Genomic DNA, 17,052 nt, shown 5'->3' with positions numbered 1-17,052 from the left:
AGCTCCATTCTATAGTTCTCCGTCTCCAAACTTTCACAAAAAAAACACTCGTCTAACAGAAAACACTATCACTAGTTTCCCCCACTCTTTATCTGTGCCTAAACCGAAACGTAGATTCCATGAGCAAAGCTTCTTTCTTAGAACTGCACGCCTATGGATTTGTCTTCCGTTTTTCTACTTTCCAACTGACTACAATATGGTTGTCTTCAAGTCTAACGTAAACAAGTTTTTGATGAGCCCTTTCATATAAGTTAACAAATTTATCGAATCTCCATTACTAACGGTGACTATATTGTCCAATTTCTACTGTACACTCTTTAACCCTTATCCTCTAGTGGCCTCTTGGTCTTGATAAGTTGTGATGCCTATGTAAAAAAGGGGTACGCTCTATTAGAGGTAAAATAAAATGTCTTCTGTCTCGAAGGATAATGTTACTGACAGAATATTGTAAAGATCACGCGAACTGTTAGAACAGATATTATTTTTTTTTTGTATTCTTTATCATCAAGCATGTTTCATGATTCATCGTATGTGGTATTTCGTATATGTAACTAAATTTACACCGTGATATTAACAGTTTGTGATATTAAGTTTGATATTTGATGAATATTCTTTTGGATTAAAGTTTACTGTTGGACATAGGCACATGTATGCACTTTACCGGGATATATTGTAATCATTGCTACTATGGTGAAAAATAAAGATAACATTAATCTTTAACTAATGTTGGATTTTGATAAAACGAAAAAGTAAAAATAATAAAATATATATATAAAAAATAATATCTATTTTTCTTTCATGATAAAATTATTTGCTTATCCATTAAAATTGGTGTTGCCAAGACCGCTGGAAAAAATGGTGGGATCCTTCTATCGATCCAGTAGATATCTCACTGCTGATCCAATTCTCTATCTATATAAGAGCCAGGTACATCCAATGATGGAGTACTGTTGCCACATCTGGACAGAAGCTGCTAGAAAGGACTTATCCTGCCTTGATAGAGTTAAAAATAGACTTCGTAGCCTTGTGGAGGATGTCCTTTTCTCTTCCCTGCAACCTCTATCTCACAGAAGAGATGTTGCGAGTTTGTCTGCTTTCTCGTTATTTTCATGGCAGCTGCTCGGTGGAGCTCCATTCTATAGTCCCCCCTCGCCAAACTTTCTTTTCTATTGTATCTAAATTCATAAGATTAGAAAAATATCTCGATAGACGGAATCAATTTTCTAAAGCCAAATTTAAGTAAAATTAAATTTATGGTCAAACTTTTTCTTCCGTTTTATCTTTAATTTAACATTTTATGTTTTGCTTTATTTTTCTTATATTTTCCTTACGAAAGCCGTGTTCAATGTTAGCAAATGCGTTATTCGAGGGAAACTTCCTTTTACCTTGATTACTTGATAAAAATTAAAGTAGCACCTTCTAGGTAACTGAAAGATCCGCCATTTTTATGCATTTATTTAAATTGTCGCCTCAGAGAAAAGAAAATAATTTCTAAACATTTTATTCTCATTCAAAGTGCAACTTAATCTATTTTTTTTTTCATATTCATACTGACATCATTAATTGATTTTGTTTTACTGTGGAAACGCTTATTCGATCAATTCGGACTCTGAACTTCTATTTAGTATCATTAAAGTATTTTGCCTTCCTTTATATTCATCACTGTGGAATTATTTGACATTAGTTAATTCAATTGTTTAGAGTTTCGTTGCATATAGACTCCAAAACGGCTGAACAGACTTCCTTTGAATTTACAGACCTTTATTGTATAAGTCCGGGCGTGATCTTAGTTAAGTTTTGTTTCAGAACAGAATACCCCCGATAATTACCGATAATCGATAATCAAAACCGTTGCTTTAATTTATCGATCATCGGTAAAGCCATTTTTCCATGTTGTCGCTTAGCAACAATCATAGAACAACGGGCCGTGAAATTTCTACTGTTGGTAAGTTGACAGCGTGGTTTTTGTTATCTTTTTTCTTGCATGATGTGGTCTGTAGGTTCAAACCCTGCACGTAATTTTTTTAATTTTTTTTATTGTTAACTGGAAAGAATTTTATATAAAATAAATTTATAAAATAAACAGTGAGTTCTCTAGAGTGTAATATAGAATAACATATATTTTGGACTAAGTTAGTACATGGAGGCATGTGAAACTTCCTTCTAGGCGATTTCACGGACTTCGATGACCAAAATAATATAGGAGTGCGAAATATTCTAGGATCATCGTTCAATCCCAGGCAACGTAGAGTCTCCTTGTGAGTATTACTGTAAATGTGGGTGGCTGAAAAATGATCCAACATCATCATACTTATAAAGGGTATGAGTCGCGTTCGATCAACAGTCATGTTGGATGCGTTCAAGAATTATTTTGTCGTCTTTGCTGATTGGTTTCTATGGGTCTTTATCATTGTTACGTGGCTGGAAAACATCTCGTAAAGACGAAATTACAGTTGATTCATTCAGAGAATAATAATAATCATGGAGTCCGGGTTAAGAAGATAACAGAATTATTTTCTTGTTTTTCTATTCCGTGTCTATGGTGACACAATCGTATTTACTATCGTCATCTTCTTACGTTTTACTTGTTCCTACTTTTCTTTGTTTGTACTGATTTTAGTTAAAAATATTTCTACTCTGTTAATTTCATATAAAACCTGTGACATTTTTTATCGCTATAAACGAATGTTGATAAGAGAAAGGCAAAGGTGTAAGAGTAATTGATGTAATAGCATTATTATTCATAGAGATTACGGTGATCTTGCTGCGGCTTGTAATTTCTGCAACTCTATCTTATAATCTTTCCCGTCATTGGTACGAGTTGTACTGTCGTTTTTTTTTGTGTGTGTGTTCTGATTATATGTCACCATTTCCATAGCGAGTGTTATGTTAATACTGTCTTAGAGATATTGAGAAACCCATATAGGCAAACATGTTTACGCTCTTTAGCGTTTGGGTGTAGAGACAGAAGACGAAAAAGATTAAAACGAAAGAAAATAAACAAATTAAAATAATCTCAGCCAGATAAAAAAAGAAAGAAAAATAGATTCAGAAATGTTCCAAGGTGGAGTGAGAATAGGGCACTGACAATATCGAACTTGGGTAAATATTGTCAACATAACCAGGATTATAAATATGATGATGATGACGATGATCTTGTTACTGCTGCCGCTGATGATAATAGCTGTGTTATAAAATGCTAGACACTATTTACGAGATATGATGCGTATTTTGTTCAGCACAATATCTGTGTGTGTGTTCACACACACATATGCTTATATAAGTACATGCTTGCATATATATATATATATATATATATATATATATACACGCACACACACACACACACACATATATATATATACACACACATCTGTGTGCGTGCAAGGTTGTGTCATTGTGTGTGTGTCGGTTATATAAACGCTTACAATAAAGCAAGTTTTTGATAAACATGAATTGCTTTACATTCAAACAATTTTAATAAGAATTATATTTTCATAAATACAATTTATATTCCCTTTTTTTATTTTACAATTTTACAAAATATCAATATTTTCAGTTTATTTAACGCAAAAAATAAGTGTTAATTGGTAATAAATAATGTTATTTTCTTCTTGAAATGCGGCCACTAATTCAGTGTATAGACAGACACATTTAAGTCTACACAAATATACTTTTTATACCAAATCTGTCTTTATCAATACTTGTTTTCCTTAAAAAATCTCTACATTTAATCACCATAATATATGTTTAACGACTCTCTTGTTTATAGGATCAGTATAAAAATACAGAAAATCACCACAGTATTATAATTATGTTACCCAAAGTTGCGGTTTAATAAAAAGTGAGACATATATATATATATATATATATATATATATATATATAGAGAGAGAGAGAGAGAGAGAGAGAGAGAGGGGGGGGGGAAAGTGAGAGAGCGAGAGAGATTCAGAGAGAAAAAAGAAAGAGAAAGAAAGTACGATACAAAAATCAGAAATATGGATTTTAGTTGTTGCCTTTAATGTAAAAATTGACAAATTTTGAAAAATTGTTTTTTTATGCTGTGCACAGAATTTTTACTAAACATTTTTCATGTCCCTAGAAGACAATATAGAGACTGTTTGGTCTGTTAGAATATTCTTCTTGGTTGGAATAAAAGATCTGTGTCGCCTTCCCAGCCATTAACTTCTTCTTTTAAGAGAAAAATAGCTCATTCCGGTTGGCCAAGACGCTCGTAAAGCATAATGCCGTAGGTTCGTTCTCATGCTATTGTATCTTTGTCGACGAAGGCTGGTAAATTAAGGCATTTTTTTACATATCCTTCCATACCAACTAGCTAATCCTTGGAATATTTTGATTCTAGGCTTTGGTTTATAAGCAAACAGACACTATTCTTAATTAGGTATAGTGTCGGCTTACTCATATTTAGCCATCTCTCCAAGTATTATCTCTTTCTCTCAAGAAAGCGCCGGTTTATTACCGGACACTTTTTCCTAGTTCAAACAATCTTACCCCAAGGAAACAGAACATGATAGAAACGGATCCATCTATCTATCTATCCATCCATCTATCTATTTATCTATCTATCTATCTATCTATCTATCTCTCTCTCTCTCTCTCTCTCTCTCTCTCTATATATATATATATATATATATATATATAGAGAGAGAGAGAGAGAGAGAGAGAGAGGGAGGGAGAGAGATTATGTATATATATTATATTTGTAGATATGTATTTGTTTTTTTTTCTGATATAATAGCTGGATTGTATTTCTGGTTATTTGCTTTAGCTTTAAGTTTGGAAATCACATCTCAATCATGGACCCAATAAATTATACATTTTACATGAATGATTGATGCAAATTGAGAATTTAAGTTCAGATACTAATAACAGACGAACATGTACGAATGAATTAAGAAAATATTATTTCTTAGTTTCGAGAAGAAAATTTTTTTTATCAAGTTTATATGTTTGAATAGCTATGTTGAAGAAATAAACATCCACAAACAACTAAAAATGATTACTTAAACAAAATAAAAAAGAGAAAAAGCAGTAAGTGTTTTCATCAACATTTCAGAGCAGATAGATGCTACGTATTAACTCTGTCGCTTTAATGAATAAGATTCATTTTATAAATACTGGTATCCAAGATGGGATTTAATTTGATATTTTTCACAATATATTCTTAGATCAAATCTTTCATTAAACTGGGTGGACTTTTGTTTTAGGATATTTTTTGTTATTTTTTCTGAAAGAAAGTCGTTTTTTCTCTTTTTCTCCTGTTCTTTACATTTTCAAAAATCCCTAAGAGTTATGTGTTCAAGTAAATGAAGGTAAACAGCCCGACTTTATATGTAAAAAACGGAATGAACAGGTGTTAGTATTATAAAATTGAAGCAAATCTTTTATGCAATAAAAACGTAAGTAACGAATTGTTGACATATTTTTCTTATATATTTACATGTTTCTATTTCTATTTACTCCAGGTTTTATCGATATTATTTATTTACGGTGATGTATGCCTATATATATATAGCATTGTGTATAACTCTTGGTATACGTAAAGCAAGCCAGATATGTAAAACTTGCGGCTAATACGTCGAATGTTGACATGTGCAAACACATTAGTGCACATATTAAATATGTTATTTAACTGCTAATCGTGTATTTTTTTCAAATTTAAAGAGGATAAACTTGCGTAGTTTATTGAAGAATGAGAGGTCTATTTTATCTAGAATATTAGGCACCCCTGAAGCGGATCACGGAGTATATACAAAACGTAGTAACTTTAATACAAGTTATTATTATAATTAAGTTTGTACTATTTATAAGAAGCCTGGAATAAACTAGTAATCATTAAAAATGTTTAAAAACTATTAAACAACATTTAGAATATATTTAATCAGAAAAACATGAATGCAAAGCAAAAGTTTATAAACCTCAATTAATTTTAATTAAAGTATCATTATAATAAAAAGAATGATTATAAAAAATATATGTAATTTGTATGTTTATAAGTAATAATTGTTTGGCAGTAATTTTAGTAAAACCACTTCCAAAGCAATAATTGTTTGGCAGTAATTTTAGTAAAACCATTTAAAAACCAATGATTATTAGGCAGTAATTTTAGTAAAACAACTTCTCATTGCAGGAGAAATTAATACACATGAGCATCCAAGGATAATGAGTTAGACATGCTCGTCTTAATTGCATTAAATTGATGATTTACCCGTTATTATTTAATTATTAACAACTTGTGCATAGATTGACTTAGGCGATCAGATTGACCGTAACATACCATCCTTATTGAATGTGATTTTTAAATGTCCATATAATATATATGTAGCATTTTAAAAAAAACTTTCGAAAGCATAATGAGCTATGAGTTATGAGATTTGAGTATAGTATCAGCTTGTTTTCGAGTAACTATACGAAAATGAATTCCTTACCGCAAATATTGTTTACCTGATATAAAATAATAATAAATGGTGCTACTGAAATAATTGATGTTCAAAAAGTTATAAAAATAAATTATAAAGAAGCAGGATATATTAAAAGAAATAAAAAACGGCAGGAAAGAACTTTTAAACTTTTCACAGCAAAGGGCAAACATTTATTTTTGATATTCTAGCAAATCATGCTAGCAAATTATGTCCCCGGTTCACGGCTTAAAAAATAAACATTCTTAAAGAATGTGTCCCTTCCCTTAATAAAGTTTTTTATTTATTGCCTATGCAGAGTGAGGTTGATGATTTTTGCGAGGTAAAATGTCCTCTTTGTAGTTGTTCATTTTTTTTCTTTTAATCGCCATGCAAATGGCGACGACTGAAGCAGCTGTTAGATACATTATTTCGCGTCAACAACATGATTAAAGGCGGCAAAAAAGACATGAGTTCTATGCTGTTTTCTTTCATATACAATACACCGGAAGTAATAGAAAAAACGTGTGAATTCAAGAAAGTAGGCCACCATGTAGACCATCCCTTTTAAGATAAGCGTACTTGCAATTACGCTGCAGAAATGTTACGTTATACTTTTTAAGGATATATATATATATATATATATATAGAGAGAGAGAGAGAGAGAGAGAGAGAAAGAGAGAGAGACAGGCAGACAGACAGAGACAGAGATAGAGGAAGAAAGGGAAGAGAGAGATCAGGTACAGACCGAACAGAAATGTAGTATTACAATTATTTGATGAACATGATACGATATTACATAGATTTCATAGATACATGGTCAGTTATATAGCTTAGTATATATGAGTCATCATGAAAGTGACTTTGTAATTGTTATGACAATACCTTAATATATATACATGGTGGAACGATAAATAACAGTAGAACTTTATTTTAAAACTTTTATTGAAAAATCAATTCCGGTAACTTGATTATATAGTAGAGCTGATATCTATTCGATGTAACCGCCCTCACTCTCAATCACCGCCTCGATACGAGTCCGGAACTGCCAGCATGCCTTTTCCACAAGCGCTGGCGGGAGCTCAGCAAATACTCGGCTGACGGCGACGATCAAGCTGGCTTTGGTGTTGTGAGAAGTCATGTTTGTGATGTTCTCGGCATATGACCAAACTAAGTAGTCCAGCGGATTCAGGTCGGGGAAGGAGGGGAGACAGTGAGAGAAACGCACAAAGTCGTAGCACTCCTTCTGAAGTCAAGTCTGGGTCTTTTTCGGTTTGCAGGCCGACACCTAGTCCTGTTGCCACACTCAGTGTCTGCCAACTGCCACCTGATTGCACCAGAGTATCACCACAATCTTCAGCACACCCAGGTACACTTTGGTGTTGATTTTCAAGCCGACTCGAATATGTGAAGTGGCATGATGGTGGCCTCACTTAAAACTACACCAAACACCATAACCGTGACCGGGAACTTTATTATCTCTGTTATTCGTGGCAATCCAGTGATGCATTTTGAGGGTGCTGGCAATGGTCCTGTTGTCATAACTTGGATCGGTAGAGAGCATGAATTGTACAGTCTCTCATCTCCGATCTCGCTCTTAGAACATTGTGTCACTTTCAGACATAATGGAAGGCTTTTATCGTTCTTGGGATTGATACACAACTGGTCAACTAATAGATTGTCTGCAAAAAAAGAAAAGAAATCCGGTTTTCATAAAACGGAAATAGAGTCATGTCATCTTTTTTAGAGCGACATTATATCGTTTCACACTGTATGTATTAATATATAGAGAGATAGCGTATTTCAATGCTTTGACGAACACACACGTATATATGCACATATAATGGTGTATTCTATGCTTTATATATCTTCTGATAATACATAATATGAAAGTGTTTTATTTCAGTATTTACATTAATAGAGCTCAATAAATGAGTAGAGCTTAATTCTAGTAGAAATGTATTTCATGATAAATGAGTTACACATAAATATTAGTGATGGAAACCAATACGTTACTGTGTAGCACCTTTGTTATGAACATAGTTTTCCTGAAGTTTCGCTCACTCCTGTTTTAATTTTTAAGCTGAGTAGCAATTTTGATAATTAACATATTCCTCTACATATGACAGTTTATCATAACCCTGCGATTTTTAGAGCGATTAGAGGCACTGGTATACATTTGGAAGGGTGTGCCATATTAATTGAGGATCATCGTTACCAATTGTTGAAAATATCAATCCGGAAATAAGAGTATTTAAGACTAACAGTTGATCTACACGCACTATGAGTGAATACCAACAGGTTAGAATGGGACCAGTGAGGATCAGATGTGTTCATAAGTAAGGATAATTTAAGCCAAGAAGAACTAAGTACACAATGAACAAAAGTAAAGCTTAGTTATTAACGTAGCTATTCATTCCTCGAAAATTTAAGCTGAAGTATACAGAAACCACTCAGAACGTTTACTGGCTATGAACAAAAAGAGTGGGTTCAGCCAATAAAGTGCTGGACAGAGAACATTTGACCATGAAATTTAGTGAAGAGAAAAAAAGCTAAGTCATTTTGCATTGGTCGCTGATTACGTTGAGATATCTAGAACCAAACGTGTTACGTTCACTAAATGATAAACGAGAAAAAGAGGCAAGTCCTTAAACTGTCTGGCTCTGGTTTTATGTGTAGATTGCTTTCGCCTATCTATTTTTTAAAATTATAATGCTACTAAATAAATACTTAAGTTTCGATATATATATATATATATATATATATATATATATATATAGTTATCCACATACAGTACTGTTTCGCTGTTTCACAGCTTATCATCCAAATGCCTCCGCTCGATTTGTTTACACAAAGAGCGTCGTTTAATACGCTAATAGCAATTTTACATATTACTTCCCGATATGCTCAACTCAAGATAGAGAGCATTATAATCCTCCACATACAGTACTGTTTCGCTATTTCACAGCTCATCAGTGCGGCTAGACAGCCAACTGCCTCAAGCCAGAATCGAAAACCGACCGCCCAAATGACAGCCAAGACTTCTCACCATTGCGCTATACGGCTGCTTCTGTGTGGGTAATGAACTAACGATGTTTTGACACCGTATAAATGCCCCCGCTCGATCTGTTTACACAAAGAGCGTCGCTTAATACGGTAATAACAGTTTTGTATATCAATTCCCGATATGCATGCTCAACCCAAGTTAGGGAGCATTATAGTCATATATATATATATATATATATATATATATATATATATATATATATATATATAGACATATCTATTCATCCACACACACACACACACACACACACACACACATACATATATATATGTATATTTATATTCATATACTTTATATATGTTTCATGAGAGCTTGTTATCTTAATCTTTAATCTATGTAATATTATTATTTTGTTTTTTTATTGTATCGTTATTTTTTTTCTGATACCTTTATTTTTTATTATTTTTCTATTTCTCACATTTCTATAATTACATTTAAACCTATAATTTTAATCTATATATCTATAAAAAGTGAAATTGCCTGTATGTGTGTCTGTATGTGTGCAGTCATCTACCAAACTACATTTCCCTACCAGTCTATAGACTCGAGATTTGTCATAAGAGTTATTGAGATTTGAGAAATCTTTATAATCAATTCAAAGTTAACCGATTTTAGCTTTGAAACTCTACCGAACACCTCCGCCAATTTTGGGTCTAAACACTTGAAATTTTAGATGAAGCTTACTTGAACATGGAATAAATTATAAATATTTAGGGGTCAAAAAATTGGGGTCAAAGTTACCTCTGCGCCAATTTTTGGTCTAAACATTTGAAAGTTTACATAAAATGTATTCAGGCATACGGCAAGCTTATTAGTCATTTTTTGCTGAAGATTTGGCTGCCAATGGGCTAAAGTTCAAAAGATTTTACCTTTATATCTAGAAAACTGTTCAACCAATTTTAGGTCCAAAAATTTAAAAAAATTTACATAAAAGGTATTTAGACATGAAGCAAGCTTTTTACTCAGATTTTGGGTGAAAATTTGGCTGCCAAGAGGTCAAAGGTGAAAGCTGACCTTTGCAGACTCTACCAAACGTCTTCGCCAAATTTTGGTCTAAATACTTGAAATTTTAAATGGACTCAAGCATTAATACTGCAGGCCTCTGATTTTTGTCCATCGACCACTACTCTTGGGAGCCTATCAGAGAGAAATGATTTAATGATTGAGAAAACATTTCCACTTATGCCGTAGCTGGAAATCTTGTGAAGTAGGCCCTTATGCCATAACTTGTCGAAGGCCTTTGATATGTCAAGAGCAATTACCCTAGCAAGGAAGCCTTTGTCAAGAGATTCATTAATCCTATGAGATATAACCGTTAGCAAATCTGCGGTAGATCTTGCAGAACGGAAACCATGCTGCATGTCACTAAGAAGGTTATTTTTGCTGAGGTTGACTATTTCTATATTTAATATAGATTCCAGCAACTTTCTCATGACACACAGGAGACTTATTGGTCTGTACTGAGAGGGAGATTACTTATCACCTGAATTATTAAATACAGGGCATACTGATGAGGTTTTCCAGGGTGTTGGAAAGCACTTCTCCTGAAGGCAACGCTTAAACAGTTTCGTAAGTATGGGAGCAAGTTCAGGTTGAAGCTTTTTTAACACTATAATTTGGATGCCGTCAGGGCCAGTTGCTTTACTGGAATCAAGGTTCTTGATTAGCTTGGCGACCTCATGCCCAGGTATGTTTATGTTACCTAGCGTGTTCTGTGTTATTCGAGGAAATATGGGGAGTTGATGGCCTTCGTCGCATAGGGTAGAATTAGCTGCAAAGTTCTTGGCAAATAGTTTGGCCTTGTCTGATGCTGACAAGATCACCTCAGGTCCATTGATAATGGTTGGGATAGAACGCACACTTCTGTTCAGGATCCTATTTGTTATTTGCCAAAACTTGTGGGAACCAAGCCGCTGATCCGCTACTTTGGATTTAACGGACTGAGCATATAGCTCTGTTTCATTTTTTATTACTCTTTTACAGTGGTTGCTGGTGTTCCTGAAAGCAGCTTTAGTCTCGGTGCATCTATTACGTTGGTAGCTATGGAAAAGGTGATTTCTGTGTGCGATGGCAGCAGCACATTCTGGAGAGAACCATGGCTTGCTGTTGGGTTTTTGTTGGAATTTTTGGATGGTAGGAATCGGTCTATGCCTATAATTAACCATTTGGTCAGGTCTGATACTATAGAGGACACATCCTTTTTAAACATGGAATGCAGAGGTAGATCAGATATGAATGTACAGAAGCTATCCCAGTCAGCCATGGAGTATTGGTATACAGTACGGTGGAGGGGTACGTCTGGGGACTTATTACATTTCATTTTTACCTTAACTGATACGACGGAGTGGTCAGAGGATCCCAGAGGAGAAAGAACGGAACATGCACATAGCTCAGGGGAAGTGGAGAGAAAAAGGTCTAGAAGGCTTGCGTACTAACCTGTAGTATCGGGCACACGGATGGGCTCGCGAACAATCTGAGTGAGGTCATAAGCAATGGCAAAATCATGACAGAACCTCCCCTCATCATCTGTCTTATTTGAGTGGATCAGCCATTCCACGTTATGGACGTTGAAGTCACCACAGATGTGAATGTTAGCCGAAGGATGTGCAGACAGGATGATGTCTATTTTCTCAGATATACTCTTAAAGATAGTAACTCCGCTGTTATTGGGCCGATAGAGGGCAAATATAAATGTAGTAGTGTAAGCAATGCAACCCGGAAGCACATATAAGGTAAATTAGGATCTTCTCTAGAGATATACCTGCCACATGGGAAGCCATCTTTAATGTAGGCACATATTCCATGCCCATGGCGGTCTTGTGGGTCAGATTTATGTTGTTCCTTTCTTTTTTTCTCTCCTCTTAATTTTGTGTATTTTCAGTTTTCTCTCCCCTTCATTTCGTGTATTTTCAGTTTTCTCTCCCCTTCATTTCGTGTATTTTCACAGTTCACCACGTGATTTTTTTAGCTTCCATGTATATATCATTGTTCTATTTTGTTTTTATTTGAACATCTGATGTCTTAAACAAGACACTTTTTTGTCACCTAATGAGGTCGTTTAGCTATTCATAACTAACTGGACCTACACATTATAACGATCATGTAGAAACATGAAAATATTGTTTGTTTTAAAATAGATAAAATATGTGGTCAGTTAGATCAACACTGGCCAAGGGAGAGAAAAATTTTTTAGCAAATTATTTCTGTCTAAAAATAAAGACTTATTATAATCTGGAGATATAGCTTAATGGTAGAGCATTCGACTACAGATCGAATGATCCCATGTTCAAGCCTGTGTGTACCTAACCATTATATTTTAATTTTTTTATTAATGAGTTCAATTCAGGATAAAGGAGATGTACAATTTAAAATCGCTCCAAATCATTTCTTCGTTTGCGTATTTCCAAGCTAAACATTAATCAGAAGTGACTTTTCCAGGGCATTCATCGTCAAGCCCAAATGTTAGCTGACATGATATTGTAAACTAACATAGACAGAATTTGATGATTATCATTATTTATTTATTTATTCATTTTCGAATTAGTCTATCGGCCAAATTATTCCTAGTAATATATAATAATCAATAGAGGATTGATTCTATAATAATACATACCCAATCTGCATAAATTAAAATATCATGTTTAAGAGTATTGTACGATCGGGCAATGCCGGGCTGCCAGCTAGTATACATACAAACAGTGTCTTAATCCTAGGTACATTAGACAGTATTACTACTCCTGATAGATTACTGCGTGAAGCTTAAACTTAAACAGTGAATGCTGATTCCCTTCCAATGAAACAAAAGCATCCATGGTACGTCCTTCGGTGGAGTCCATAGAGAATATGACCTTAATCCGGGGTAAAAAAAAAAGATCGAAAGGTAATCTAAATTCTGGTTTATACGCCAAAAATATGTCCGCGTACATCCCCAACTACTAATGTTAAGGGCGGTCACCCAAATATTAGTGCCTACAATCTATCTAGTGCTGCCCCGGCATATTCGTCCGTTTGTAGGCTGAACGCAGATTCTAGCAACCCGTTTTACGGTGTAGATCTGATGCGAAAAGGACACATTTCAACGATTTAGCAAATCAAATTCTCTGAGCTTCATCTTGTTTTCTCAAATTAAACGACATTCCCTTATTTTTCTAGATGATATTTCTGGGATAAATTCTAGGTTAGTTGGCTTGTCACAGCGATAAAGTAAATGCCGACTTTTTGTTGATTTTCCTCACTCCTATTGGTTGTTAGCCACTTAGAAATTTTAATGTTACATATTGCCTTGTCTGGCTACTTTTAGAGAAACGCGTTGGTGCCTTTTGGCCTTCATGTTTTGATCGAGTATTTACTATATAATATATTGACTTTATTCGGTAATGAACACTTCACATTTCTGTCTTCCCCTCATAAAGTTATTAATATAAATGTTTCGTTTAATTCATGTTCCCACTTTCCTAAGGGATCAGACATATTAACACCGCCATACAGTTCGTAGTTTAGCCGAGCTATAAATAACCGTTAAAACATTAGTAAACGTACTCAGCTTGATTTATTACATATGTGTTCATAGTTGCATTATTATATATGTATATGTTTGTCTATTATTATTGTTGTTATTCCATAGTAGTCCCAACCTTTGGATACTTTTAGTTGGGGGTTTTCCTTGAAAATCAGGTTAATTTCATTAACTTAAGACATTTAAGCTGTATTAACATTATCGCCGTCCCTAGCAGACAAGCTTTTTACAACATTTTTTTTACACAGGCATCACCACATTATCAAGGCCAAGAGGCCACTTAAGGATAAGGGTTAAAGTGTGTACAGTAGAAATTGGACAAGATAGTAATCATTAGTAATGAAAATCTGGTAAATGTGTTAACTTATATGGTACGGCTCATCAAGAACTTATTTACGTTAGACTTGAAGACAACCATATTGTAGTCAGCCGGAAAGCAAGAAAACGGAAGACAGTTCCACAGGCGTGCAGTTCTAAGAAAGAAGCTTTGTTCATGAAATCTACGTTTAGGTTTAGGCACAGATAAAGAGTGGGGGGGATTATTGATAGTGTTTTCAGCTAGACGAGTGTTTCTTGTGAAAGTTTGGCAAGGGGAGACCATAGACTGAAGTTCAGTCGAACACTTTCCATGAAAATAACGATACATCAGAGACAAACTCGCAACATCTCTTCTGTGAGATAGAGGTTGCAGGGAAGATAAAAGGACATCTCCTACGAGGCTACGAAATCTATTTTGAACTCTATCAAGGCAAGACAAGTCCTTTCTAGCAGCATATTGACAAACAATGGTTTTGTTAATCTTATTAAGCTATATATGGTGACTTTTTGTTATGGTCTAAAGAATTTCAATGGGTATCACCTTAACTTTCTTACCGTTCGAGGTGTTAGCATTGTATTATTATTATTGTTTCATATCAGTCTCAACTTTCTGATGTTTTTATTTATTTATTTATTTTCTATTATTATTATCATTATCATTATTATTATTATTATTATTATTATTATTATTATTATTATACTTCTTAACATAGTTGTAATATTGAATTTTAATCTTTTTACTTAATTTTACTATAATATTTTAATATTTTAGCCATAGTATTGTATTTGTATCCGTAGACTCCGTCGTATGATTATATTATTGCTCACCTAGTTATATTTTTCTATTCTCCCTTCGTATTGTTACTGGTATATTTGTTTTCCAATATTATTATTTGTATGGTGTTGCTCTGTCATATTGTTTCGTTTGTATAGTCGTATTATCATATTTTTAATTCTTTGCCTTGTTCTTATTGCTTTTCAAATAAGAGCAGAGTAAGACACACAGCTCAACTACTTAAAAGAGGCACTCCGTATTACGACAAAAATAAAAGTGCCTTCAGTCTATAATAATTTTTTTATTAACTCTCTGAGTACAGCTTAATGAGGTGTAATATCTAAACAGATACTACACATTGCTATTCTTAGTGGGATTGTTATATGATGCTTGACTATTTTATTTAATGTCAGATGGTGTAATCAGCAAAGGTTATAATGGACCAGCACGCGGAGGAACCCGATCGATCGTCAACTACAGTGAACAGTCGTTCATTTGTGAAAGTGCCACCCATATGTTGACGCCAATAAGAGTTTTTTTTTTAGATTTGAAATTATTCTACTTGTTTACTTAGTCTTAAAGTGATATGTTTGCTTACCTAGTTGTATTATTATATATGCGTGTTATATTTTTACTAATTTCCCTAATCCTATCAAATTAGGTCCTTTTTTATCTTAGTTACATTTTTATATTTGGGAACATATATAACGCTCATTTCAAATTATAAAAAGAAACGTAAAAATTTGGATTCTTTAGACTATAGTACTTATATTTAGTATTAGTTTCCGAATGATTTAGTCAATGCAATCTCCTACGTTTTTTTTTTTTCTGGCGAATCTTGTTGAACACGAAAATGTTTCCCTCGAACTCGAGAATCTGCACGAAATTTGTAAGGAAACACTTTATTTAATCCACGTAAGTAGCATGCTTTCATTACGTCTGCCATGACTGGATAGAATCCCTGAGTAATGTACAGTTGTATTTTGAATGGCGCCCGCACAAAAGATTGAACGTTTAACTGTCAGTAGACAGTAACTTACAACTGAAAATCATGTACTTTATCCAATACGCCATGTTTTTCGAGTTCGACAGTACATTACTGGGTTCGACAAAAGACCGAAACGTTGTAAAGTTTACACTTAAGATGAGAACAGTAGTCCTAAGAACTCAAATACTAGGAATAATCAATTCTTCTCAAACATTCAGATTCATAATATCAGATTATTATAGCGATTAAACTTTAAATTTTATAAATATAAAATAAGGCAAAGCATACATATAAATTTTATAAATGTTTCAGTTTCTAATACGATAAAATTGTCACCCTAGAAAAGATGACATGACTTCATTTCCGTTTCATTTTGTTGCAGACCATCTACTTGTTGGCTACAAGAGCAGTAGACCTTCTGTAATGTCTGGACGTGACACAATGTTTAACGGGCAAGATCAGAGATACACCACTGTACAACTCCTGCTCTCTACTGATGCATGTTATGAGAGCAGGACCATTGCCAGCACCCTCAAAGTGAAAATCCGTCGATTCAACGCGTGAGGACACAGTAAGTTTAATGTAAAATACCCCCATGCTGATCCTTCCGAAAAAAATATATCTTAAACGCATGGGAAATACAAAGGAAAAATCAAGAATAACGGCACACTTACACAGCAAACAGATAACGCTCTGACAATTGAACTCATTAAAACTATTAAAATTTAAAAATATGATGGTAATTCATAGAACAAAATAAATACATCATTTAGAAAGAGGCGTTGTATACGTTGACATTGATTTTGTATTTACTCTAGTTATTCTATTTTTATTTTTTCGTCTAATCATATTATGATTCTACTTTGCTAGCAATACTATCCACACTGGTAACTTATTAAAACCTTTAATAAATAATTAATCTAATTAAATATAATTGGTTAAATGAATGAACTCATATTCTCGTTTATA

At 33.7% G+C, this 17,052-nt stretch overlaps 1 long non-coding RNA gene across 1 annotated transcript in view; it reads left to right on the top strand.

The window, feature by feature from the left end:
* Positions 1–16,769, top strand: part of LOC145284066 (uncharacterized) — a 188,493-nt gene extending 171,724 nt beyond the window's left edge. Inside the window, exon 2 of the long non-coding RNA XR_013868795.1 lies at positions 16,466–16,769. This is a non-coding gene — a long non-coding RNA (uncharacterized LOC145284066). The remainder of the gene's footprint in view (positions 1–16,465) is intronic.
* Positions 16,770–17,052: the final 283 nt, after the last annotated feature.

Source organism: Euprymna scolopes, chromosome 8 (assembly GCF_053919585.1).
Source record: "Euprymna scolopes isolate OS-2025 chromosome 8, ASM5391958v1, whole genome shotgun sequence".
Classification (NCBI taxonomy): Eukaryota; Metazoa; Mollusca; class Cephalopoda; order Sepiida; family Sepiolidae; genus Euprymna; species Euprymna scolopes.
This window is presented reverse-complemented; position numbering and strand designations above follow the sequence as displayed.